Source organism: Gigantopelta aegis, chromosome 4 (assembly GCF_016097555.1).
Source record: "Gigantopelta aegis isolate Gae_Host chromosome 4, Gae_host_genome, whole genome shotgun sequence".
NCBI lineage: Eukaryota > Metazoa > Mollusca > Gastropoda > Neomphalida > Peltospiridae > Gigantopelta > Gigantopelta aegis.
Window position 1 is genome coordinate 74374819 of NC_054702.1, and position 27585 is coordinate 74402403.

The window sequence follows — 27585 nt, forward strand, 5'->3', positions numbered from 1 at the left end:
AACAACACAAGGAGGGAGGAACATAGCGTGTCGAATTCGTCGATGCCGGCCACTGTTGTGGAAGAAACCAGTGATGTTTCTATGGATAAATAGGACAAACAGGAGAAGCTACGAATTTCGTGTTGGAATGTACAAGGGTTAGTTACGAAAAGAACAAATAAATTAAATTAAATTAAAAAAGTAAAAGATGTTAAATTTGTATGGTCACTTGAAAAGGAAACGGATTTTTTGGAAAAACTACCTGTGATAAAACAATTGATAAACTTGGAGAACTTGAAAATTCAATTATTTTACAAAAGGACTGAAATGATGACTTTATTAATCAAACGGTGTTGGAGTTTGTAAATATTTTGAATAATATTGCATCACCATTTTTCTCTAAGAATACTTCAAGTAAAAATACACGTCCTGCAAGACAGAAACCTGATTGGTACTCTGATGAATGTGAGATTAAACGCAATGATTTTCTTAGGTTACTTGATAATTATAGACAGAATGACTCCACTGAAAATAGAAAAATGATGGTAAAAGCACTGAATTATTTTATAACTTGTGTAAGAAAATGTAAATTTGACTATGATGTTAAACAGACAGACAAATTAATAACAGCCAAACGAAATAATGTAAAGGAATATTGGAAACTATTAAAACGTGTTTCTTACATAAATGCACCAAATATTAGCTGTACAGAGTTTGCAGAATATTTTAAGTGTGTAAACCATTCATCGAGTTACTTTTTTACACCAGATGAAGATGTTTTGGAGTTTGTTGAACGCTATGTTAACGGTGAATTTCAAGTTATGTTTGAAGAGCTGAATGTGCAAATCGAGTGTCATGAGATATTGAATGCTATTGGGCACTTAAATAGTAATAAAAGCAGCGGGCCAGATCGTGTCATAAATGAATTTTTAATAAGTGGAAAATATATACTTTGTTTATAGTTATATACATTGTTTAATACAGTTTTTAGTTCTAGACACTTCCCCCAGTCATGGGCTGATGGCAATATTATACCATTACATAAAAAGGGCAGTGTCAATGACGTTAATAATTATCGAGGAATCACTTTACTCAGCTGTTTGGGCAAACTCTTTACTAAGATATTAAACAATCGCCTGACTACGTGGGCAGAAACTATTACATTTATGTTGAAGGACAGTCTGGATTTCGCACAGGCATGGGCACTACAGATAATATATATGTTTTGCATTCTTTGATTACACATTTTTTGAATAGTGGTAAACAATTATTTTGTGCCTTTGTTGATTTTTCAAAAGATTTTGATTATGTAGAGACAATTTATGGTATAAACTTTTAAAACTTGGAATTAGAGGAAGAATGTTAAATATTATATGGAGTATGTATAGTTGCACAAAATCCTTTGTTAAAATTCATGGCACGTTATCTGAACCTTTTATATGTGAAAATGGAGTAAGACAAGGAGAATGTATTTCACCTTTTTTGTTTGCAATGTATATTAACGACTTAGAAGAAACTTTGTTTGTTAAAGGTGTTAAGGGAATTGATATTGAGATGGTCAAATTAGTTTTATTATTGTATGCAGATGACATAGTGTTATTGGCAGATAATAAGGATGACTTACAATTATGCTTAGATACTCTTCATGATTATTGTATTCGTTGGAAATTAGTTGTTAATATTGAAAAGACAGTGATATTTCGAAAAGGTGGGAGGTTGGCTAATAATATGAAGTTTAAATATGGTGATAGCAATATAGAAATTGTAAGTAGATTTTCATATTTAGGTGTAGTGTTCACACCAAAGGGTTCGTATAATGAAATGCAAAACACACTAGTGGGTCAGGCACAAAAAGGCATTTATCAAATGAGAAAGTACTTCAAATCATTTGTGTCACTAAAACCTAGTCATGTATGCAGTATTTTTGATAAGCTTATATAACTTATGCTATGCTATGGCTGTGAAGTATGGGGTTTTACCTCTGGATTGTATTTAGAAAGAATGCATTTGAAGTTTTGTAAACAAACATTAGGGGTGAAACAGAACTGTCAGAATGATTTTGTGTATGGTGAATTAGGAAGATATCCGTTGATATTAAATAGGCACTATCGAATTATTAAGTTTTGGTTGAACATTATTATCCGATAGAAAATATATTAAAATATGCTATAATATGATGTTACACGACATTACTGTATCTCCTACTAAGATTAATTGGGCTATGCATGTTAGAAATTTGTTGAATGACACTGGATTTTCAGAAGTATGGAACAACCAGGGTGTTACAAATGAAGTTTGTTTTTTTTGTCAGCTTTACGGCAACGTTTACAAGACATATATGAACAAGGCTGGAGGTCTCGATTAAATGAATCCTCTAGAGCTTCCTTATATAAAAAATAAATAAATATAAATGTTCATGTTGAGAAATGTAGATATGCATTGACCAGACTTCATATAGCATCACATAGATTATCGGTTAAAACAGGAAGATGGAACAAGCCAAACCCTATTTTATTAGAAAACAGAACTTGTCATATATGTAATGATATAGAGGACGAATATCATGTTATACTTGTCTGTCCACTGTATGATAGCATACAGTATTTTAGAAAATACCCTAGTATGTTCAAATTCATTGATTTGTGTAACTCTAATAATGCTCATGTATTAAGAAATGTAGCTCTGTATTGTTTTAAAGCATTTCAGCTAAGCTTCTCCGTAACACGACACTATTTAAGTATATATTTAATTACCTGTTCATGTAACTGCAGTCTTCTGGGTGCTTATATATATTTGTGTGTGTGTTCATATACCACCATATTTTATTTTATGTTACGTTATCTTATATGTATGTATATTATGAATGCTCAAAGGCCAGTAGGCCTATTGCAGTAAACTAATACTACATATCAATGACATTAGTAGGTGATGACACTCTTCTTCAACATTAAAGTTAAAAGTTAAAAGTTTGTTTTGTTTAACGATATCAATGGAGCACATTGATTTATTACATTTGGTAATTTGGATGTATAGTCTTAGAGAAGAAACCCGCTACATTTTTCCATTAGAGAAAAAACCCGCTACATTTTTTCATTAGTAGCAAGGGATCTTTTATATGCACCATCCCATATACAGGATAGCACATAACACGGACTTTGATATACCAGTCTTGGTGCACTGAGTGGAACGAGAAATAGCCCAATGAGCCCAATTGGCCCACTAACGGGGTTGATCCTAGACAGACAGCACATCAAGTGAGTGCTTTACTACACGGCTATGGCCCGCCCCGACACTTCTATAGGCCTAGAGGTCATGAGCTTGGCCCAGAAAGACCGCCATTAGAGGAACGTAACACAGAAGAGTCTATATCAGACCGGATAGATGGAAAACATCTTATACCTGCCTGGTATGGTTCACACAAAGATACGCCTCTGCCCGGGGATATAAGCAAGTAGTGGACCAGGCTTTTGGGTTTCTTATCATCAACGTTGCATGTCAGGAATGGACCATTTTGGTCACTGAACTGAATCAGAAGGGTCTTGATGAGACGTGGCAGGATGCAGACGTGTACAGTAGTATTATAGTGATCAAAACTCAACAGCAAGCATTACAACAGTGCTCTTCAAGTACTGGTGCATTCCTGGAAAACCAACTTGCAGTATGTGACCCCTTACGGTCAGCATCAGAGGTGTTGACTGATGCATGCAGAGCTAATCAGGTCATCCACACATCAAATAAAGCATTCCTAATGAAGCTGGAATATGTGATCATCGAGAAGCATCTATGGGCATGCATAGAGATGACTCTGGTCATGGTGCTGTACCTGTTTTGACGTGCCATATGTGAGGGCAGCTGGTTCCTCTACATGGCAGCCCTGGAGAAACAAAAGGGACAAGAGTCACGAGGGACAGTTCAGATCTCCAAAAATAGTTGGCCGGGATTAAAGACACCATGAATCCTGTTTGTGATAATGTATATGATGAACATCTCTATTGCATTTCTACAGAACAAGTAATGCCCCAAGATATCAAGGTTGGTATTCTGTCATGCTTAGCGAAAGGAAAAACCTCTTATGAGAAATTCAAAAATGTGTGTTTTGAAGACCCGACCCGCTTTGAGAAGCCTATACCAAAGTTGAAGAGTAAGTAATTTGCTTCTGCTGCTATTAAAACCTAACTGCAAGTTAATGACAAAAAACTCATCGAGTTGAAAGGAACAAGTGATCTCTTTGGGAGACAACTTCTGGCAACTGGAAAAGAGGTGGACCTGTTGAAGGTGTTATTAACAATGGCACAGGTTGACGGTTGCATGAACAAGACTGATAAGTCGAAACTAATGCACTTTTTAGAAGATCGCATCGCTGACCCCCTCCACCTGGGCATGTTTACATGCAGGATGCCATGTTCCTACTTCAGACCCTTAAGGATATTCCTGAGACATTTGGTGATATCGCCAAAGTGATACTGATAAAATTGAGCAAAATGACAAATAGTTCACCGACGGGGATCGATCCTAGACAGACCGCGCATCAAGCGTACGCTTTACCACTGGGCTACGTCCCGCCCCTGTTTTCAAGGTGTCTTTTGTTGAATTCCTTGCTGACGAATGGGAAAAAACCCATACATGTCACGGTGTTATCAGAAAAGACTGTTATCATGGGGCTATAAAAGACCTGCTATCGTTTCCGAGTCGGTGCAGATGGTCAATCATTCGTGATGTTGTTAATTGTCTGGCCTGCTAAGAAAAGGAAAACATCGCCCGCTGCAAATCATGGAGCAATCTTCACAATATACAGAATTATTTGCAACACTTGGCGAATTATGCACTATACCCAACATTACAGGATTTGAGGAATTTGTTTGTTCATTATATGAAAAATCGAAGATAAAGAAAGTTGCAGCCACACGCTTCGCTATTTTCCGTGACAAATATGCACCAACAAACAAGGACAGCCCCCTTGATAAACTCAAGTGCTCTCCCCACTTCAGGTCCAGTCCTTCTGGAGAAGGTTAGACGAACTAACTGAGTAGCATGTCTGTGGAAAAGAGCTGATGAGCAACAGCTACCTGACATTAATCCAATTGAACACGGGTGGGACATGGTGGAGGGACATCTTATGCTCAAATGGTTCGACGGAGAACAGGTTCCAAAAGACATCACAAATACACTTGACTCAGAAATATTCAAAAAAATAATAAAGAGAATAGCAATGACAATGATGAATTGCTCATCGCTTCATCAGAATTGATCATCGCTTCATCAGATTCAGATTGGGATTCTGATTCTGACTGTGATTAAGAAACGGTCAAATAGCTCAAAGTAGTCTGAATAAATGACTGGTTTAGAGGTAAAATACTTTGAAAACCATATGCACAATACTGGTGAATAAAACGTACTAATATGATACATTTTAAATAAAAAATATTCTTCCATTACCATTCAAGTATTCACTAATTTATGTGACCTTTTGACCTCTGCTGACCTAATTATTGAACCAACCAGGTACCAGTGTAAATCGATGGATACTTCATGCTAATACCTTCATTTTTAATGGTAATATATAGTCCTACCGTTAAAACTTACAGAGTTATTTGACATTACGTTTCCCCTATCCCTTAAAAATATGAAATTCTGACAAACCGACATATCACGAACACCATGCCATTATATATTTTACATCGTAACCAGTTAACTAAATCTGTTGTTTTCCTCTTCAGTGTACCTAAAACTAAAAGTATACAAAAACTGTTGAAAAGATTCGATCAACCACATTTTATAGAAATAAGGAAAAACGTTTGAAGAAATAATGTCCCAGATTTTAGGATTTGGTCAAAACTGGTGACCGCTTGACCTCTGCTGACCTCATTAAACGATTTAATTGTTGTGGTATGGATGGATAGCAGATACCTGTAGCATTATTATAAGTGGTCATATGTTACTCTATCTTGTATACTGACTGCATTACAGAGATTTTAGTTGTCCCTACCCCTAATTCTTACAGGGTATAAATTTCAAAAACGTTATTAAAAACATCAAAATAAAAACAAATCGGAATAGATTTGGCAACTAAGAAACCCCATTCTACAATATCAGGGTATTTAAAAATACCCTCAGACCTTTTTGACCTTTTTGGTTAGATAACACATCACGCCGCCCACCCACCCACCCCAGCTATTGGACTACTATCTGTTTTCCTCCTTCACTTTCAATACCTCCCTTCGTTCCTCTCTCTGACTCTAACTCCCTCCACCCTGATCATCCCTTTATCTTCTTTTTCTCCTCTTTTTTAATGCTCTCTCTCTCTCTCTCTCTCTCTCTCTCTCTCTCTCTCTCTCTCTCTCTCTCTCTCTCTCTTTCTGTATGTTCCCCTTACCCCCGTTATTCCTCCATCCCCATATATTGGTGTTTGTGCTCATGTGTGTGCATGCGTGTACGCCAGCCTATTAAAAGAAGTGAATGCCTCTATTTACCAAATCCCCTGTGTGTGCTGTAACCTCACCGTGGTGCAGGGGTGTAACATTCTCTTTGAGAATGGCCAATACAGCACAAATTGAAGTTTTGAGTAAAAGTCAGTATCTGTCTGTGATATTTGTATTTGTATTTTTGCACAGTTCTGTACACTGTTTTTATTTATATCTTAAATTTTTATATTGATTTTATCACCTTATTTGTTTGCATTACCATAGTTTGACACCCAATAGCCGATGTATTTTTCGTGCTGGGGTGTCGTTAAACATTCATTCATTCATTCTATTTACCAAATAGACGTTGTTTAATCACTGGTCCACAACATTAATTTATCTCTTTTTAAGCTTTTAACTTCAACATACAAAATAATTCTAAAGTAAATAATTGACCGATTTGTTTTTTTTATCAAATATTGTAATTTCGGATTGATTTTTAATGTGTGGTTACAAATGATTCACAAAAGCGAACAAAAGTCCAAATTTGGGATCCAAGTAATTTGAGATTTTTATTCGTACATTCGGTGGGCCAACAGTATGAATTGGGTGTGACGAAAGTGTACTGGAATCCAGACCCAATAGCACATTCACTGTATGGAATGACCCATGTTTTTTATCTACCCTCTACCAAAATATAACGGACAAACCCAGCTTGCGCTAAAGGTTCCTCAAAGCCTCTTTCATCTCTCTGCATTGTACTCACAAATACTTTGACTATGATTTTCAAAACGATATTAAAAAGCTTTGATGTATCCAGTTATATGCCGCCATGCAATGGGCTAATCTTTTCGATTAACAGCAAGAGATCTTTTATATGCAGTATTCCACAGACCGGATAGTACATACCACGGCCTTTGTTACACAAGTTATGGTGCACTGTCTGGTCGAGAAATAGCCCGATGGGCCCACTGACGGAATTGATCCTAGACCGACCACGCGGCGACCCGAAATGTACACTGGATACTATTAGGAGGTGAAATTATTTACACCATAAAAGTAAAGAAATATAAGAACTAAAGCATTTAAATTTAGTGATTAAACATTTTAAAAACACTTTGTCAATTCGGTATTAAACTACATTGTTACATAAACAAATATACAAAAACTATATTTCAGTATTAAAATTATCTTTTATCGTCTTCTGGAGAAATAAACCGAGTAAAACAGTAATTATATGCAATTATGTTAAAGTTATTTTTCGAACCCAAGTTTTTGTCTCTTGTGCCATTCAAACCGCATTGATTCAAATGTTGCTATTTTAAACACAATTGAAATGAAATAAAAATGAGTTTATTATTATATAAAACAAGTATTTTTTAGAATAGATCATCCCTGCAGTTTCAGTGAAACGTTTTACTCGAAATTGTCTGCATGTTATATAATTTTGACAGGGGTCAAGGTTAGTAGACCAGTTTTTATTTTAATCTGGCGAAGCATTGTTATAATAATAGGTAATTTTAAATTTGAATGATGTCAGTATTCCAATGACGTCACTTTGCGTCTCCTTAGGTCTCACTAGACAGATCACTTCCGGGTGAGAGTTCATTGATCACGGTCCACTATAGTTCCTAATTGTGACACATGTTATGGTTCACATATTCACTTCTAGGAAATGGTAAAGAATTAAAACAATATGTATGTTTAATGGTGAATGTCTGGCTGTATTTTGCCAATGTTATTTTGTAATATTGTGCATCAACCTTTTGGGACATGAGTGTATAGCGCAAGAGACAGCCGGAGTGAATCGGTTAATGAGCCACCTGTTCGGACCGGTACTACAGCCAGATGCGGTCATATAGCAAAAAAACTGAGACGGAAATGTTCCCAATTTTGGAGTGAAAATAAATGCTTATATAATGTATGTTCGCAATGGTGTAAGTTGTTAGTGCCAATGAAAACCCGTTCTAATAACAATCTTCGTTTGAAGTTGGGCAATTTAACATGGGTTTCAACGGCAGATGACATCTGTGTAGTGAGACCTTACAATAATCGCAAACCAAGTATATGACGTTTCCGTTTTCAGAACGCCGGGAAAATTCCAATGCAAAATTGCTATTAATGTTTTTTTGTTTGAACATTACTAATGCACCTGAATGTGTTTGAAAAAAAATCTTGTGATTTAAAAATTGTACCTTTTACGAAATATGGATTTCAAGTGTAATTACGGTGAGATATATTATATTTATTGTGTACGAAGCCAAAACAAGGGTGCAAAAAGTGATTGTCGTCGACCTTAATTATTGCACGGAGTATAGACTCTACACTACCATAACATGGACAAAAATAGACAACCAATGAAACTATCAAAAACAACGTTTGTCAAAATATAGCGAAAACACCTGTACAATACTATATCCCTTGTCAATAAGCTAAATATAGTAACAGCGTAATTTACGAATGAATGTTAAATGAAGTAACAGAATCTCAAGTTGGTGATGTAGTTTCTTGTATTGTACTTTCCAAACATGAAACGTGATTAATAAATTAACAACATGGTGATACAGATAATATACAAGTCAGAGCTCTTGGGTTAATGACACACAGGTCTCCCGATAGAGTTGGCATTGCTTATGTTACAAAACTGTCGCTCGGATCTTCCAGTTGAGTTTGTGCTTTGTGAGAGAACTTCAAGGCATGTGAACAGTATGTGTTCTCCCCAAGTCTATCTTTCATGGGTAGATTATCCTTATTTATAAGACGTATACTAAACACGTATCTATGTAATATACAGTTGTCAAGGTGTACTCGTTCAGACGACTGCAATACCCGTGGCAACAATTAAATTGCATTGCATTATATTGCTCGTTACATATTTAATTAGTGCTTGACACTAATTGGTTTGATTGGCATGTCACTAAGTGGATACCATGGTAGACGTCAGATTACCAATTAACTAATTCTAATTAATGCACATGTAAAAATAAAGATATAATCCGTATTGTTATTAAGTTGAAGTTTAGCACTGTGACAATAGTAACAGACGTAAAGTTAGTATACGCATGCGTATGCCCAAACAGGAATAGGAGGGCAAACAAACGTGTTTATCTGCATGTAAAGAACGGGACATAAATTATATGAATGGTAATTGCGTCACTGTTTTTGTGAATTCTGTTACACTAGTGTAACTGAGGGCTACCAGCATGATGAAAAAGCATATAAAATTTAAATTAAAAAAACAAAAAGGCAAGAAAGAAATAAAGTTTGATTTTTTGTTTCTATTTCCATCTAACACCTGGCGCGAGTGCAGCGATTTTAGCAGATGTGTATGGGTAGTGCCGGATTTATAAGGGGCAAAGGGGGCAATTTCCACGGGCCCCCCAGACTAAGGACATCCTTTATAAAAATAAAAATAAATTAATAATTATAAAATTAGTTATTTTTTTTTATTTGTCATGTAATTTAATTTCTATGTTGAGGGGCCCCCGAACCTGAAGTGCCCCAGTCTAAGTCCGGCCCTGTGTGTGGGGGTATAGACTGTGACGAGTGAAGTTTATTTTGGGGTCCAGTCGTGCTTCCCCGGAAAATATAATGAATTTGTTTTTGTTGTTGTTTTTGGGTGAGGTTTTTTTTTTTTTTTGGGGGGGGGGGGGAGTTTCGACCCCAACAACACCCCCCCCCCCCTCCCCTGCACACGCGACTGAACTACGATAGGTATATAGGCTATAGTCGCTGAACTAAAAAAAAACCGTGAAGTCTGCAGAACTTTTGGCCATTTTCAGGCTTTTATTTCAGCAGAAGCAGAAATCTATTAGGCTATCTTTGTGATGTTCAAACCTCATATAAGCCCAGACAATGGAAAACAAGAAAAATGTGAAATGAGTAGGCCTACATATTTGAAAGACACTCCCATCCTACCAAAAAAACAAAAAACAAAACAAAAAAACGAACAAACAAAAACCACCTGGTTGTCTGTCAGTAAAACCCCTAGCCCGAGTACGCTGACGGTAAAGCGGCCCTCACATATCCGTCGCGCCAAAAAGATCATTTTCTCGAGGCGTCCGGGCGGACGCTGCCCGATTTCTACGGGCTCCGCTGCCATTTTTAGGGGTCGCCCGAACCCCGCGGGCGTGAAAACCTGACTTCCAAATCTGCGATTTTTCAAGCGCGATTTTAGGTCGTGGCAATCCCATAGACACGTCGCTAGGGCCCCGCCCGGCGGTCTGCCGGAAACCGACCGGTGATCTGGCGGACGCCTGACGAAAATTATTGGGGAAAAAATCCGCCGGGCGTCGTGGTATTTTCGCGGGGCCCTCACGGCCACCCTACGATAGCCTCACGACCTTCTCACGAATCCCGGGCGATTTGTACAACATCGGCCGGGCGCCTCGCTGGTCCCGACCGCCCACATCCCCCACCCCCCGACGGCTTCTAAACGGCCCCCACAACTTTATACAACGCATATATATAAAATCGAGGCGCGGACGCCGGGGGGGGGGGGGGGGGAAGCCCGACATCAATCGCCAGTCGTCCGGCCGGGATCCGCCAGGACGCCTACCGACCTGTTCTTTGATCAGCGGTCGCACTGTCTCCACTGCGATCCAATGTTCAAAGGGCACCGCCCGGGCCCCGTCTAATATGTGAGGGCACACTTCACAAACATGAAGTTCGCCCGATTCATCCACGGACTCTAAATCCCCTGGCGACTCCTGCGATTAGAAAAATCGCGCGGACGCCGGCTGATAATATGTGAGGGCCCCTTAAGAGAGGTAGACGGACATTTGGACATTAGCCGTCGGAGACCAATCTCTATCAATTCTGCGCAATCTCAACCTACCAAACGGTAGTGAAATATTCCCGCTCTAATACAACAACAATCCTTTGTTTGACATTAAATACCTTTACATCGATCTTTTTCGAGCTCTCTAATAACTATATTTTTCATATATTAATCACTAATACACACTACAGAATGAAACTCGACAGCACCCCCTCTCAATAACGTTCCGGTTAAATACGTAGTTTACTACCATTTAGTAGGCAAAGATTGTGAAGAATTTATATAGACTGGTCTCTGACGGTTATAGAGCGTTATAATTGTCTGGATGTCCATCTTGCTTTCTTACCGTCAGAGTACTCGGGTTAGAAAACCACGTATCTACCATTTGTTTATTTTCTTCATTCTCATATTTTCTACCTTTTTTAACAGGTAACGGTAAACTGTTAGTGGTCAAAGTGTCTATATTGTATATGTAGTTATGTACTAGTAATCAACTGGTGGTCATAGTCAAATAAGCAGATACATCACAAAAGAACTGTACCGGGAATTTATTTATTTAAGCCCCGAGCTCAAATACTGACAATACCATCTTGGAGAACATAAAGTTTTATCTACAATTAAAAAAATATTTATACTATTCATGTATATAAACCGCTAAAGAATGTTTGAAGATTTAGGTCCGTAAACTATAGCTTTAAAGTGATTTATCTTAATAATTTAATACACATTATTTATTTAAATAATATTTATAAATGTATAAGTGATTTAAACTATCATCGCAATTCAACAGAACAAACAGCAAAAATGAACATCCTTAAATAGCATTTTTGTTCTTCATCTTATTTTTTTAATTTTATATGAATAACAACTTTTATTTTTATTTTTGTTTTAAATATCCCATCGCAAATGTTTAAACTGTGCTAGCGATAGTAGGCCCGTAGCCAGCATTTCGAGTGGGAGGGTTCGACTAGGTATTTTCTGGGACATGTTCATTGAAAAAAATTAAATCTCTAAAAGCCTAAACAGCATTTTCATGTCAACTAGAACTTATAAAAAAGAAGATATTTTAAAACAACAATTGCGACTATTTTGTAGATTGTATTTTTGTTAATACGGCTATTTTTTTTTTTTTTTTTTTTTTTTTTTTTTTTTCAAGATAATGATATTCTCCACACAACAGTTCGGGGTATTGACTCGAAGTATATTTTTAATATTTTCGGCAATTGCTTATTATAACCTTAGTAACAGAAAAAGTACGTGTACCTCAGAACTATGATCAATTCCTTTAATAATGAATATATTTGTGAAAAACGAAATACATTATGTTATTAAAAATTGTATCATCACGAATCACCGCCAACACATGCAGCCCTTGTTAAGAGTGCATGTGTAGTCCTCAAACGTTTTCAGCAAAAGGTAGTGTATCCCATTTCTATTGTGTCACTGATGCGTCATATCATCAAAGTGACATCAACATGTTGGTCATAAATCATTTTGAAAATGGTAAAGCAACGTCTATGTCAAAAATGACAATAATATTGCTTGATATATATGGAAGCCAGTGTCGATTTGAATCTCTATATAAACATAAGGAGTTTTCGGCAGAACCTACCTTTCGATCAGCTAAATTAAATCAACCAATTAGCTCCATTTTCAATTTTGATTAAACATTCTAAATTATGCGTCAAAATTACCTTTAAAAATTATGCAGTATTTTTTAATTGGCTTTAATCCTACGGGACATTTGCAAATTGAAGAGCACCAAAACAAACCCTCACCCGCTACTGACCCTGATCGGGCTGCTAGTGCTCCCTTGCACATCCAGCGCGGGCGACCCCCTTTCCCATCCACCTCAAACCTTTTCCTGTTCTGGACAGTGGAGCCGGCGAAAGTGGACACCTGCGCCCATGGCAAGCGTGTGCTACAAAAGCTTGTTCTAAATGTACACGTTAAAACCTATGACCCGACCCGACCCGACCCGACCCGACCCGACAGGATTACTTTCTGTTTTTAACCTTGCATTTCTTTGGTTCACAAATCAATGGAAGGTGAACTGCTGTCATTGTCGCGTAATTATCGAATACTACGATGTCATGGTTGAATGGTGTTATACTACCTATATATAAAAACAAAGGTGATCCCTTTTAACCCGAGAATTATCGACCCATTACTATACTCAGTTGTCTGGGTAAGTTATTTACGTCAGTTTTAAATAAACGCTTAACTAAGTTTGTTGAAAGTAATAATTTGCTTTCTGAAAACCAGGCCGGTTTCAGGAAAGGCTACTCTGTGACTGATCATTTATTTACCGTACACGGTGTTATTGATTATTTAAGATATCGTAAGAAAAAACTATACTGTACATTTATTGACTTCAGTAAAGCCTTTGATCAAGTCTGGAGATCTGGACTGTGTTATAAAGTTATAAACCTAGGGCATATCTGGTAAATGTTTTACTGCTATATTTAACATGTATTAAAATATTAAATCCTGTGTAAAGTATGATGGACATATATCAGAGTCGTTTTACTGCCAATCTTGAGTACGACAAGGAGAAACTTTGTCTTCTCTTTTAGTTGCTATATTCTTTAATGATTTAGAAAGTTGTCTGAATACTGAATAGTGCAATGGTATTAACATTGATGACAACGCTCCAACAGATTTTCTCAAAATACTTATTCTCCTTTATGCTGGTGATACTGTGATATTTGCTGAAATATTAATGATATGCAAACGTCTTTAAATGTATTTCGTGAGTATTGTATTAGATGGAAACTTAACTATAAATATTGCAAAGACCAAAGTTGTTGTTTTTGGATTTAAAGGTCGTAGACACCCAGTTTTTAATCTATTCGATAGCATACTAGAAGTAACTGATTGTTATAAGTACCTAGGATTGTGTTTTTCAAAGAACTGTACATACTCACTGACAAAGAAATGTATTAAAGAACAATCCACTAAAGCTATGTTTTTACTTAAATCTCGAATAAGTAACCTCAATTTACCAACTGACTGTCAGCTTTAACTTTTCGACCAGACTATTTTACCTATTTTACTTTATGGCTGTGAGATATGGGGTTTTGAAAATTGTTCTATTATTGAAAGTGTACATATACGATTTTTGCGAAGTATTCTTGGTGTAAAACGTAGCACACCACTTTATATGATTTATGGTGAGCTTTGAAGGTTCCTACTTGTTGTGTATGTGAAAAGTAAAATGATTAACTATTGGAGTAGGATGTTAAATAGTGATAACAAAAATACGCTATCCTTTAGAATATACAATGCCCTTTTATCTGATTATGTTTATGGAACACATGTATATAAATGGTTTAATTTTGTAGAAAATATTTTTAATGAAACTGGATTTACTTACGTATGGCTATCGCAATTTTTTTTGTTAATTATGGAAACGTTAGCGATATTATTCTTCCAATGCACAACGACTGGCATATCAAAAGCCGTGGTATGTGCTATCCTGTCTGTAGGATGGTGCATATAAAACATCCGTTGCTACTAATAGAAAAATGTAGCGGGTTTCCTCTGTAAGACTATAGGTCAATATTACCAAATGTTTGACATCCAATAGCCGATGATTAATAAATCAATGTTCTCTAACTTTAACTTTAACTGTATTGGATGAATATGATAAATACAGTCCAGTAGATGTTGACAATAATACTGAACATAGAATCAAAGACTTATCTGATGATAACACCAGTGAGCAGAATGACACTGAACCTGATCCAATTAACACAAGTTACAGAAAGGATGCAGTGGATTGTCTTTTAGAAAATAATGTGAAAATCAAATTTATGACCATATTTTGAAGTTGAGGGAAATGGAAAAAGAGCAGAAGGAAATGTAGGCCTCCTAGAAAAAAACCCAGAAGAGAAAAAAAAAAGGGTGGGAGACATGGTTACCGTATAGACTAGCCCGAGTAGCCTATTTGGGCTACGTGTAGGCCTATCGTTGGGTATTGGTCGACTTTGCGAAAAGACATACCCCTTGTTTTAATATTATTTTAATAAAGATTTCAAGATATCTAAAAAAAATAAAGGTGATCCCCTAAATTAGGATAACATGTCTGTGTTCTTTTTATTTCTTCATCGAATGAATCGATCGCACTGATATCGCCAGGTGATAAAAAGTTTAGTTTTTGTAAAGGCAGTGCATATATAATTTGGCGTCCAAGAAAAATACTTTTAATGATGAACACTACCACTTCCGTTATTTTTTTAAGCGGTGATACCCCCAAAATTAAAAGTTTCTAATATTTTTTAAAGAATTGCCGACTAAACAAATGACAGTAATTAAAATCATCAGTTACGACCAACTGCATCTGCAATTGAGAACAAAATATCAGACCGAGGCTGTTAAAATAGTGTTAAATTACGTTACGGTAACTATCGTAAGCTACTGAAGTTTTTTCACACCGCGGCTTGTTTTCTTTGTTGTCGAGTGTGCCGACTGATGATTTTTTTTTCAGTGTGAAAAAAAGTGTCCAGTATGAAATAGCGGAGCTGGGTTCTGTAAAATATTGTAGGATGGTGGGAAATAAAGAGGGATGGAGAAAAATAAAGGGGGCGACAAAACACGAAACCGGAGCGGCAAATGCAACAGCGGGCCGTCCGCTCCGCTTATATGGAGCAGCGAGAACACTTGTAACAACAGAAACAAAACTAAATATAAAACCAATCGACCCTTTGTCCGCCCTAAACATCAGGTTACAACATGCCCACTACCAACCGAAGAATGAAACGATATCGTTCGACAGTACAACACCAACACAATATGAAATTACTCCATAGTGGATACAGGAATCTGAATAAATTTGGGTGGGGTGCAAACAGAAATTTGAAAAACATTGGTGCGAAATGTAGTTCGCTAAATTTCATATAAAATAAAAAGAAAAAAGTACCGATTCCAAATCAATTGATTTCATTGAAATTGGGCGGGAAATAACCTAGAATAAGGTAATAACGTTGAAATTTCATTCTGACGCCGTCTACTTTGATTTTGAAAACGTGACGTCATTAATGCTGTATTTTTACAAGATATAATTAAGATAGAGCCCAAATACCTGAGATTTAGTTTTGTACGGTTATTACCTGTTATTTTCCCAAAAATAAGACAAAGTGGGTTTTTTTGGCCAAGTTGTAGGTTTTCACATGTGACGTCTCATATTATGTTTCAATACAAAATAAACCACTATTGTCAAACTGGCTACACAAGTCGAAATAAATACATCATGTTTTGTCCATGCATTAACCTACACACTGAAATGATACACGGAGTGTTTTCTTAGTTAATTGGTATATTCTGTTAGTTGCCTCTACCCGTGATTCCTGATTGGCAGGTGCGTATTTGAATGGTAACCAGATGAGCCAATTAATTGACGCTGTCTAGACACGAAACTACATACTGGTATTGTGTAATATTACCTGTCACCCCTAAACTAGAAATGGGCATGGTTTATTACCGTAAACAGGTCTGTAAAACTATTGATTAAGTAGACTTTCCCATCTAAAACCACAGAACTGACCAATTACGTAGTCCCAAGGAAAAGAACATTATCACTTACCAATAGGTCTCATAGTGTACATTTTTCCTTTGGATTATTTAACAAAGAAAAATACTATAACCCCATTTCGTTCCGTTAATGCAACTTGAAATATATTTAGTTAAATACTTTATTATATTATCACGCCATTTATGTTGTTTTACAAGTCAGGTTGACCAAAGAGAAGCGCCTTGTCGATAATTACTGCGTTTGTTTACACTGTGCATACAGGATTTGGCCAGTCCTGAGCTGACGTCACTTCGCCCCAAGCTAGCTATACCGGACGCCTCGAAAAGAAAAGAAATGGCTGCCCCCAGTTAGCAGGAATAATCACGGTTTTTTTTATTAACACTACAATTACGCGTTTTTCATTTGTTAAAATGTCTGTATGTGATGGCGGTCCGGGTATGCATCTTTCCAACACATAAGGCTCATGTTTTAGTTTACTGTCCCTTTAAATATCATTATCTATTCTGTAACACGAATATTACTTTATTAAATAATACTTGTAAATTTTTAGATTATGAGAACATTTATGCCCCCACATTAATCTTGTATTATTATATTATATATGTAGAACTGCAGTATCATTATATTGCACATATTGTAACTATGTGCCCATGTATTACTTGTTATGTGGTCTGAGTGTAAATAAAGATGTGTTCTGTTCTGATCAATATAGCAGAAAGTACAATTAAAATGTTTTGCTAGACGTAGGTTCGTTTGGGTTGGGGTTTTTTCTTTTGCCAGATTAGTTAAAAATTCTGAATAATGTACACTGCAGCTAAACGACGAAGACAAGCAAATAATGTTTTATGGGAGAGTTGCAAAAGTTCAATCAAGTATTTGTGAAAGATTAAAAAAAGAAGAAAAAAGAGGGAAAAGTGGACCTCAGCTTTTGCGGGAGTGTTCGGGCGAAATGTCAAATTTACACAGATGTCATCTGCCCAACGTCAAATGAAGATTGCCAATAGGACGTGTTCTCGTTGGCACTAACAACATACACCACTGAGAACATACATTATATAAGCATTTATTTTCACTCCAAAATTGAGAACAATTCCGTCTCAGTGTTTTGCTTTATGACCGCATCTGGCTGTAATACCGGTCCGAACAGGTGGTTCATTAACTGATTCACTCCGGCTGTCTCTTACGCTAAACACTCATGTCCCAAAAGGTCAACGCACAATATTACAAAATAGCATGGGCAAAATACAGCCAGAAGGCTTACCATTACACATACATATTGTTTTAATTCTTCACCATTTCCTAGAAGTGAATATGTGAACCATAACTTGCGTCACAATTAGGAACTATTGTGGACTGATGAATGAAATCTCACCCGGAAGTGATCTGTGTGGTGAGACCTAAAGTTTGCACACCTCGAAGAGTTGTGAACTTTTGTATGTTATTGATAATAATATATTCTGTAACTATCCTAAAAAAATCAGCTCTGTATTATTTTGACTTAATTTTCCTGGAATGTATTGTCCTTCCCACAGGGAACGCCTTTTTTCATGCTATGGAATTTACTACAAGTTATTTATTTCTGAACCGATTGTTTCAAAATTGCGCACACAAATAGTATATTTTTGTTATTTCAAAAACACGCTACTGTTTTTCTTACTGAACTGAAATTATTTACAAAAATCATCTTTATAGGAGGATGGGACGAACTATGTGTACCTTAATAAAAAAAAGGCTAAAACACAATTTTGCCTACGAGTTGGAGATATCAACAAGCGCACCCTTTATCTAGAAATGTTCAGCTACACAAATATACTATTCGTATAAATTCCACTTCAAGGTGACACCCCAAACCCCGTCTACGCCCAGACTATGTACATGTGCGATCAGCGTAATATTTGTCCGCCTTTCCAACTTTCTAAATTGTTGCTAAATATAGAGCACAGTAATGTCTGGCGTGTCGTCACTACCTGCGTATTGGGGCGGGGGTGGTGTTAGAGGAAAGGGCTATTAGTTTTTTTAGAGAAAAACTTGGCGTTCATGGGGGATTATTACTGTTTTTCACAATAAACTAATGTTACTTGAAAAAGATAACGTATTATTGCATGTACGAAGTATTGTGGGGTTGTGGGTTTTTTGCTAATCGTATCGAAAACATATGACGCCAGGATACAAAAACTATGGCTATGCATATGACGTCACGGCTTTTCTTCAATGACGCGTAATTATTTTAAAACAGCACTTCAAAACCGATACCATGCCAAAACACACATGCTAGAAAAAATATTTTAAAGAGTTTTACTTACTAACTTTGCATTTCACAAGTCTGCTTTTTGAACTAATATTGTTTGACCGGTCTCTCCACCTTTTTGCTCGATCGCACCGCAGCGCCTAGCGGCTTCGAGGGAGTGCTTATATTTTTTAAAACATGATTTTAACTGAATTACTGTATATATAATAAAATAGGTAATATTATACCGATGTTTTAAAATAAATGTATTTAATATATTTTATATATATATAATGTTCCTTTTCTTTTTATATATTATAAATGTGGTGTTGGTGTGAATGTTGTATGGACATATGGTGATGTCAGCTTCCGGTTGATAACGGGGGAGGGTGTTATCTGGCAATAACATGCTCACCGCTCACCGGTTACTCCATATATTGTATATAGATTAATAATTTATAGTTTGATGTTATTGGTTTTAAAAATATTAGAGCGTGCTCGTTTTTTAATGTGTTTTTCTTATCTTACATCTTTTTAATATTGAAATAAAAAGAAATTTTAATTTAATAGGGCGGTGCGCTGCTCCTATGCAGGCGGGGGAGACTGTACGTGTTTTAGACAAGTAAGTATCTCAATACAAAACGTTACAAATCCTTAAAACCAATAATTTTGCTAAGTCTTACGATATCTGGAGAGGGGATACAACCTTGGGGGGTGGGGGTGGGGAGCACAAGCTATATTGTTACCTTTATTTAAATAGAGTAGGACAAAAAAGACCCATACATTTTCGTCCTGGGGATGTCCTCCCCACCTCTGGTTCCTACAGACTGTACTACTATTACTACTACCACCACCACCACCACAACCACCACCACAACCACCACCACCACCACCACCACTACTACTACTACTACTACTACTACTACTACCAAGAATAATAAACGGTGCATCTAATTGCTAATAACAATAGGTTAGCCACTAGTACCCGGTGCCGAATAGCAAATGTAGGCTAATTGCGGTTTATACCGGTATATAAAATTTATTATTTCAAACACTGTAGTATAGTCAACATGGTCAGTGACGGACTATCATTGTCGTCTTATACCGATTCAAGTATCATGATTGCTGCAGCAGCCACTTCCTCAAAAGAAGCACCCATGTTGGTAAAGTAACTTCCTGTTCCAAACTCATTCCATTCGCTGTCCAGGACAGAACAGCTGAAACATGCCCAGGAGAGGTGAAAGGAACGCACCCAAAGTCTGTGTGCACTCTGGGAAATTTGTCGTGACATAGGCATTTCTGTGCTTCGAGCGACATCTACCGGTGACATCAGAATACTAACTTTCACAATTATTTCAAGTAATTGGGTCACGGGGATTCCCATGGTATTTATCGATATAAAACCTGCTTTTTCACTCTATTTTTATAAAAAAAAAAGTGATCTAAGTGTGTTACAGTTTTGTAGATTAACCAAAATTAGAATTAATTTTCGCGGACTGAAACTAGGGCGTGCGACTTTAAAGTAGTGCCAGCGTCTGATGAATGACGTAACGTTTTTGTTCTCCCGGTTGACAGAGGCGCCTCATCACTTCGGAATCGACTGAATACGTTTCGCTCGCCACGACTCACCAGGCGCAAAATTTTCTTCAATATTCCCTCCTCTCTACAGAACCAGCGTTGTAATTGGCATCAATATGTGTTGCTTTCCTAGCAACACCAACGCTGGATTATCTCATCTTGAGGGGCATCGAGACTGGGGGGCACTGCGGCTGGGAGGGTGGTTTGGGTGGGGGGGATGGGGAATATCACCGGAAGTTTCTAGGCGCTTAGGCGTAGGCGGTTTCGGCCGTAGGGTGAGGTTAAGTTTTTAGTAATAAAATTCAAAATTGCCCAGTACATTATCTGTCCCGAGTCAGGCCTCTGGCTATCCAGAGACGGGACTCGGGATAGACATGCTCGAAACCTTCGTGGTATATGAGCATGTTAAAATTAGCCAGCCAGCCAGCATTTCACAAACCACCTTCGTTGCCTTCTGCGGTGATTCTACACTTAACAAATACTAAACTGGACATGTCCAATGCTACGTCGCAGGTCCTAGTCGAACGGTTTAACTAAAATACGTACTCCCAAAGGATAGGGGCGATTAGAACAGGGCTGTACCCAAGCACGGATCCTATAATTTTGGTGTGTGTGTGTTTGTATGTGTGCGTGCGTGTGCGTGCGTGTGCGTGTGTTGTTTTTTGGGGCGCGTCATACATGTATCGCAAGTTTTGTACAAATAACGTACAAGGGGAGAGGTAGTTCACTGAAAGACTATATTATTTCAAAGAATCGTCGTTTAAAAATTATTAGGGCTCATTGGCATTGGATACGGCGTGGAGCGTGCGCTGCGACTACAAAAATTAAAATGCATAGGCCATGGGCTACATAGGGTTCTCGTGCACCACCATCCCCACCTTGAAAACTATACTAGTTACTATATTATATTTATTTAGATGTCCCAATATGTTCTGAACATGAAAATAACTGGTATATATATATATATATCAATTCAAAGTTGTTAATTCACTTAGTCAGGCCCGTAGGGACCGGGGTGCTGCACGTGCCCCACACACACACTTGTGAGCCTTTTTTGTTGTTTTTTACTGTTTGCCATTGTAACCAAAATCTGATATAGAGTTTGTATCCTATCCGTCGTTCTACGGGCCTGCTTAGTAGCCTACTATTCACCTGGTAGGCCTACAAACTAGATATTTTTAATCCTCTTGTATACGCTTTGGTGTTGGTTCCTTCGATTTTACCCGTGGTGTATCCCATAGTCATATCACAGGCGTGTCTAACCTAAATTTTAACGATTGCTGAATGGCTGAAGAAAGTTACGCCTACAAGTTACATATAGTTCAGCAGGAAATAAATTAGAACATTGTCTTAAAAAGTAACATCAGTAATAAATCTGTAAAAACAACGACACCACTAGAGCACACTGACATTTTGACATATCGTCTTATTTTGTTTCATTAGTAGTAAGAGATCTTGTTCATGTACGATCCCATAGACAGGATAGCACACACCACGTTCTTTGATATACCAGTTATAGTGCACTTGCTCGACCGAGAAGTACATGTAGCCCAAATGGGCCCACCGACTGGGATCGATATCAAACTGACCGTACATCAGGCAGACGCTTTACCTCTGAGCTACGGGACGCACGTAAAAATAAAATAATTATTTACACCCAAACTACAATTAAATATTATTAAATAGTTTCGCTTCATTGTACATTGCATCCATTTTCCCCTGTTACTCTGTTCAGAAGACTTGAAATGTATCGGCGAAGCACTCCGCCCAACAGGTTCGGGCACACAAATAGGCCTACATGTATTTTCATCCACAGACATTTGCCCAACTCCCGCCCCATTTCCAAATACTTACACTCCGCGGGACCTGTGTAACAGTTTTGAAAAAAAACCGAAAAAAAAACCGTGGGTGCCCTCCCCAAGTATGGGTACCCTTCAATATACAATCATGCCCAAGCATTAGCATATTTGTCTAATATTCTTATGTTTCTGCCCAAAGATTTGGGAGATCCACCCAAAATGAAGATTATATAGTCTGCATACTGAGATATATATTATTCACCTTCTATGTTAATACCTTTAATTTCTTTGGAATTCCGTATTAATATTAGTAGTACATCAGCACACATTATAAAACTATAGGTGGGAGAGAGGATCGCCTTATCTACAGCCTCTTCCTAACATAAAGCTTTCAGATAAGAAACCATTTTGTATTACTCTAAAATTCTTAATTTTTAAAATTAACACGATCTAAAGTTTGTTCAATAAATATCTGCGAGACAGAATCGAAAGCTTATTAAAAGTCAACTAAAAGCAACACGCCAGTGATTTTGTATAATTCAGTATATTGCATAACATCATAAATTAATCTAATATTATCACCTATGTATCTGCCTTTAATTAAACCTGTTTGGTGTTTTACAATAAGTTTATCCAACACCTTCTTAATCATATTTGCAATGCACCCAGAAGCTATTTGATAAATACAGTTTAATACTGTTATTGGCCTCCACATTTTTAATACCCGGTAAGTGTTTTGATTTTTCGGGTTTTTGTATGCAAATGATTAATTTCAGTTTTTGTGTGCTTGACATTTGTTTAAGATCATAACTGTAATTAATTAATTAATTAATTAATTAATTAATTAATTAATATATAACATTTTTAGAAGTTATTAAAATTATAATGTATTTACATTTTCATACTTTAAATATGGATATATGTTATATTTTTGGCCATAGGATGAATAGAGAAAGATATGAATAGCCGTTTGATACCATTTATCTTACGAATTGTTTAACAATATGAATAGTATCTCAAAGACACGCATGTTTCTTAGACATCTTGGAGGTTTTTTTTTGTTTGTTTGTTGTTGGGGGGGGGGGGGGGGGGGGGGGGGGGGGGGGGGGGGGGGGGGGGGGGGAGGGAGGGTTAAAGATATTTTTTTAGAGAAACGTGACACAGAGAATTGCTTGTATTCAGAGTGTTATTGGCAAACTGGCAACGCTTCCAAGATACCATTTTTATTCAGCATCGCCCTCATTGTAGTATGCCCAAATCGGCATCATTTCGTGAAGATCGGTATTTTATACATATGGCATTACGTTAACGCACTGTCACTGTTTTAGGGACCATCAGAAGTTGCAACAAATACACAGGTATCTGGCCACACAAGCCGAAATCGTCTACAAGCTAGCATTTGATATCAAGCAGTTAGATCACGTCTTCTTCCAGCTGACGGTCAGCACGTCAAGATCGGTGTAGACGTCACACATGCTAAACACTTGATGGATAGCTAAGGATACTATTCGCAGACGAGTTTATGAGTGCCATGCAGTTTAATGACGGCAAAATTCGTGTCTGTCGTCCAGGTGCGAGATTTGTAGATATCAAGGTTAAACTGGGTCAGATAGGACAGCGGAATGTTAATTATTGGTGGTATGGGGTGGAATTCCTGTATACTGTAGGACACCTCTGTAGCAATAAAAACTTGACAAGTAGCATGTATAGAGACGACATATTTAGCCTTTAGTCCTTCCGTCACGTCGCTAAATTGGCTTTGGTGTGTGTGTGGGGGGGGGGGGGGGGGGGGGGGCACGAAAATGCCAGACCCCATTATGCCAGGGTTGTAACACATTTCCTATCATTCTATCTCATCAGATGCGTCACCTATTAAACATGTCTGGGAAGAGTTGGCCACATAATTCAGAGATAACCATAGGAAGCAGATGCTACAATAAATGCGACAATTCCACTAGGCAGAGTGGCAGGCTACACCATAGGAGATCGTTATTGAAAAAGTGATGCTTTACCCCCAGGGTACTCACGTTTTCTTCGCGTGTCTCCAGAACATGCCAAACGTTAAGGTATGAACAATTGGTAGGTTTTGAACTTATTGCACCGATTCGCATGGCATTCGACAGACCAGCGTCCTATCAAGTCTTCCAACGAGACTTCTTCAAAAATAGAAGCACTTTAACCGGTAGTTAAGACAGTGTACTCTCAAATATTAGGTTCGAAACTAGTGTAACCATTTTTATTTATATAAATCACTTTTCGTTCATAATTAACATGTCTTATAATGCTATGATCGATGGTATCAGTAAAAGTTTGATATCGAATATCACCATAGTAGCACAATAATTCTTATTTACATTAAAAAAAAAAAAATAAAATTTTTTTTTTTAAAAATTGTTTCACATCAATTGTTAATTAAATTAAGTGAATAAAATATTATATTCAGATGACAAAGCAAACGCAAAATCTATCAAGTGACTATACAAATACATTTTTACAGATAATAAGTGACTATACAGATATATGTTTACAGATAAAAAAGTGACAATACAGATAGATGTTTACAGATATCATGTGACTATATAGATAGATTTTTACAGATAACAATTGACTATACAGATAGATTTTTACAGATAACAAGTGACTATACAGATAGATTTTTACAGATATCAAGAGATTATACAGATAGATTTTTACAGATATCAAGTGACTATACAGTCATCTTGCAAGCAACTGCATGTATACAGTGAAGATGAAATAGATAAGGATGGGACAATCTTATGTGCATCTAACTCTTGGTTATTTGTTATATTTGTATGTCAAACAATTATAAGTTATATACTAATAAATATAAACGTAACGGATACTTGCACAGATTTAGTGTAATATTGACTATAATAATAATTTTATCGCGGGTGAATATCTGTACTGATCTACATACAAATCTGACTAAAAAAAGTGTGAAAATATTATTTTTAAGCACTAAATGGCATATCGTTACAATAACAAGCCATTTATAGCATTTATCTTTTTGCTTTAGCCCATAAAATAAATATAATTTTAAATAATAATAACAGTTAACCGATGAAACGTCTTGTTTAAGCATGTGATTGAATGTCGCTGTACATAATCTCCACTTCCACAAACTATACAGTTCCGTTCATACATTGCGATGGGAGGTCCTCCTCAAGAATGTTTGTAATAGTGATCCCTCTTTAACACTATCTAGGCGTGTTTTCTGCTACTTTCGAAGGATTTTAAAAATTAGTTTTTGTTAATTGTGTTTATTTATTTATTGGGTCAACCAGCCCTTAAAATAAATTGCTGACATCGTACACCTTTTTAACTCATTTTAAATCTACAAATGCCCCACGCAGTTAGGTTTCAGATTCAGTTGAATTTTTACCAATTAGTTTTCAGCCATGAATAAATCTGAAGACGTTTTGTAGAAATAGTCATTTTGCTTTTAAGAAAATTGTCATTTTGCTAACGTGAACTGGAAGATTGCCGCAATGATTTTTATTCTGTTTTTCAACTCCATTTATCCTAGCAAATAATGGGCACTGAGAATGTTACAAGGGTCCGATATATAGCAGGCTGGTAGTTTTCAGTAGTCATACTGAATACTTAGAAACACCTGATTTTTTAAATTTTAATTCCATTTTATTTTAGAAGCAGCTATTTATGAGACCTAAAATCACTGTCTTATATTCATTATACACATTTAACTGTTTTCTCTGTCAAGTCCATCCATAAATAGTAATCTTATATACTACAACTATGCAATGCTTAATCCTGAAACAACATCCTTTTGAAATCGTTTCGGGGGCCTTTTCAATAATACAAAAAATTTTTTAGTATACTTTAAAATCCTGAAACTGGTCTGATGTTACAGGTAATGTTATATAGCAAAGTCTTTATTTGGAAATTTATTTTTTATTATGCATGATTTTAACACTCATGAAGTATTCACAACTACAACTTATGGCATGGACTTAAAAACGTTATATGTGTGCAATATTGAATGTTAGACAGTGTTTTAATATCTCACAAATGACTGCTCGTAATGCCATTTTAAAGACTGTTGTCTCGTAACATTCAGTTTTACTACTAAAAACGACCGGTCTGCTATATATCGGAACTTCATAATGTTCTTAGTACTCATACAAAATTGCATGTCTGTATGTACATTATTTCGTGATAAACGGACTTGAAATATAGCACGGACATTATGGCGGCCATATTCAACACTATTTCCCTCTTTGGAGCACAACTCTCTTTTTCTGGTACTTTCCTGTCTGTGGGAATGTGCTGCATTATAAAAAATGTAGCGGGTTTCCTCTGATGACTACAACTCAGAATTACCAAATGTTTGACATCCAATAGCCGATGATTAATTAATCAATGTGCTCCAGTGGTATCGTTAAACAAACAAACTTCTCTTTTTCTGGTTACAGCCAGGGATTTTACATCTGCAAATAGGACTTCTGGGTTAACTATGCCCAGTGCACCCATAATTAAGTTGAGATCTAGCTAAATATCTATACATCTATATATCTATACCTTTGAGTCTGCTCCTCATTCTGTATTTCCCATAATAGCGTAAGCGATGGATGCAATATACAGCTAGAATTGCTCTGTTAGTGATAAACGCATGACACTTGACACAGTCATTCTTTAGCCTATACTGATAATTTTCAAGGGTGGAGCCATCGAATACAGCATATTGCTTAGCAACGGTTGCTAGGAAACATATTTGCCCTAGCAACGAGCTTTTTAAGCCTATCTACTCCATTCGGAAAGGTTGGTGCTATGTTTCAGAACATCAGAACTATTAGTAGACATGTTTTAAAGACAATTATTGTCACCAGAAAACAAAATAACATTTGTTTGTTGTTAAGCAACAGAAAAACCATACCAACTGTCTATTTATGTATTTATTATCTATTCGTAAAAGATGCTTCTACTTCATATTGCCTATTAGCCTACAGAAGATAAATGTTTTGGGTAAATAATCCTCACAGGTTGTCATAATTGTTATCAAAAGGTAAACAAACATAAACTATTTAGTTGCTAAGTAACCTATTTACCATAGCAACCGGCTATGTACACATAGTAGACTATCTGTGAACATGAGATTCATTTAAACAGTCTTTTTATCAATAGAATACCCAATTCCTGGAAACATAATGAAAGCTAGGGTATTATACACCATACATCAAATCAAAACATTGTTGCTAAGCAATGCATTCACGGTAGCAACCAGCTATTTTCAATTATGTTATCACCTT

The 27585-nt window shown here is 36.7% G+C and overlaps 1 protein-coding gene across 3 annotated transcripts in view; it reads right to left on the bottom strand.

The window, feature by feature from the left end:
- LOC121371082 (gamma-aminobutyric acid type B receptor subunit 1-like) overlaps window positions 1-19058 on the bottom strand; it is a 159825-nt gene extending 140767 nt beyond the window's left edge. The window contains exon 1 of one of the 3 annotated variants that reach the window (XM_041496717.1): window positions 19001-19058. The gene's annotated coding sequence lies outside the window, so the exon portion shown is untranslated. Of the gene's footprint in view, window positions 1-18996 lie in introns of all 3 variants that reach the window. The other 2 variants (XM_041496716.1, XM_041496715.1) reach the window with 2 other exon arrangements.
- Between the last annotated feature and the right edge of the window lie 8527 nt (window positions 19059-27585).